The following is a 2,040-nucleotide window of genomic DNA, read 5'->3' on the forward strand; positions in this document are numbered from 1 at the left end:
GACAGGATGGTCTCGATTTCCTGACCTCGTGATCCACCCGCCTCGGCCTCCCAGAGTGCTGGGATTACAGGAGTGAGCCACCGCGCCCGGCCTTTTCTTAAATATTTTTACTACCACCATTTTTTAACATTGAGACAGGGTCTCACTCTATGGCCCCAGCTGAAGTACAAGGGCACTATTACAACTCAATGGCTCACTGTGGCTTGGACCTCTCCGGGTTCAAGTGATCCACCCACAATCTTCTGAGTAGCTAAGACTACAGGCATGCGCCACGGTGCCTGGCCAAAAAAAAAAAAAAAAAATCACTATTTCTTAAATTGTCTTTCAAAAACTATCATCTCAATCTGATCCTGTTCCTCTGTATGTAATCTGCGTTTTTATAACTCTCTTTTTCTTTGAAGCTATTCAATTGAAATATATTTCCTTGTAGGTTTTCTTTATCTATTATTCTAAGGGCTCTTTCAATTTGAAGTCTTTCTTCCTTGTATTTTAAATGGTGGGAAATGTATTCCTTCCAAGTTTTCTCTTCATTATTACCTCTCTCTTTTACTGGACTCTTATTAGCCAGAACTTATAACCATTATTTCTTTCCTTCGTAGCTTTTAAAATATATATATTTGTAATTTGTTTGTGCTTTGCTTCGTCCTTCTGAGAATTTCCTCAATTCTTTCTTCCAATTCTAATTCAATTTTTCAGTTGTATTCATTCTGTTTTATTTATCTCATTACAGTTTTATTTCCGCTATCATGTTTTTTACCTAATATAGCTGCTTGAGTATGTTTTTTATTCTTATTTCATATTACTGCTAGTTTCTTTTACTTATGTCTTAGAATTATTAGGCTAATTTTAAATTGTTTGTCTTTCTAACAATGCTGCTTCTGATGAACTATGTAATCCAGTGTTTGTTTTTCCTTTGAAATAGTTGTGCTCCTGATAAGACCTGTTAGTTTGGACTGTGAACTCATCTGCCCATGAGGGCATCAGGCAGTGTATATGGGGAGAAGCCAGATTTCAGCCCTCATCAGAGTATTTAGTACAGGGGTACGGGTGGGATGAATGGGACTTAGTGTGGAAAGTTTTCTGATAGAGGCCCCAGAAAACCAAAGTTCATCATCCCTGATTCCACAGAACAGCTCTGGTCAAGATTTTACTGTTTGCCTTCTTGGGATACTATACTAAGAGACATTCCGGCCAGGTGCAGTGGCTTACACCTGTAATCTTAACACTTTGGGAGGCCGAGGTGGGCAGGTCACAAGGTCAGGAGTTTGAGACCAGCCTGACCAACATGGTGAAATCCCATCTCTGGGATTACAGGCACGTACCTGAATCCCAGCTCCTCAGGATGCTGAGGTAGAATTGCTTGAACCCAGGAGGTGGAGGTTGCAGTGAGCTGAGATCGTGCCACTGCACTCCAGACCAGGTAAGAGAGGAAGACTCCATCAAAAAAAAAAAAAAAAAAAGACATTCCAATGCTGTAAATCCCCAGATCTGCAGATTTTAAGATGGAAAAAAAGGAGGTAGAAAAGTGATCCTAGGTTAGTGAATCTACACCTGTTCTCAGTATCTCACAGGATCAAGACTTTTATGCTGCCCTACTCTTATGTTTGAAGCATCAGGGTCACTTCAAGTAGAAGATTGGGCATTATTCGTCCCAAAGCAATGTTGGGAGAAGTAAGAGCAAAATTCCTAAATTCCTTCCTATGTTAACCTCCCACAGAAGTGCTGCACTGCCCCTGGTCTCAGATATGTCTCCCTCTACGGCGTGCGCGCTTGCGCATGCGCGCGCGCGCGCGCGCACACACACACACACCTTCAAAACAGCTAGTATTACCCCAGGAACTTCCCACAGTTTTCTCTATAATTTGGTATTTTTCCTCTATGGCCATGAGTCTCAATCTTGACTGTGTGTTAGAATTATTTGGGGAGATTTTTTAAAATCCCAATGCCCAAGCCACACTCCTAGACCAATTAATTTACAAGTTCTTAGGATGAGAATGAAACATCATTTTTTTCTCTTTTTTTTTTTTTTTTAACCATCCC

At 40.8% G+C, this 2,040-nt stretch overlaps 1 pseudogene across 1 annotated transcript in view; it reads left to right on the forward strand.

Moving 5' to 3' along the window:
* Positions 1–60: 60 nt before the first annotated feature.
* Positions 61–2,040, forward strand: part of LOC105533311 — a 25,060-nt pseudogene continuing 23,080 nt past the window's right edge. The window contains exon 1 of the transcript XR_001005103.1: positions 61–72. The product of XR_001005103.1 is annotated as a small nuclear ribonucleoprotein Sm D2 pseudogene, transcript variant X2 (transcript). The remainder of the gene's footprint in view (positions 73–2,040) is intronic.

Source organism: Mandrillus leucophaeus, unplaced genomic scaffold (assembly GCF_000951045.1).
Source record: "Mandrillus leucophaeus isolate KB7577 unplaced genomic scaffold, Mleu.le_1.0 Scaffold124, whole genome shotgun sequence".
Classification (NCBI taxonomy): Eukaryota; Metazoa; Chordata; class Mammalia; order Primates; family Cercopithecidae; genus Mandrillus; species Mandrillus leucophaeus.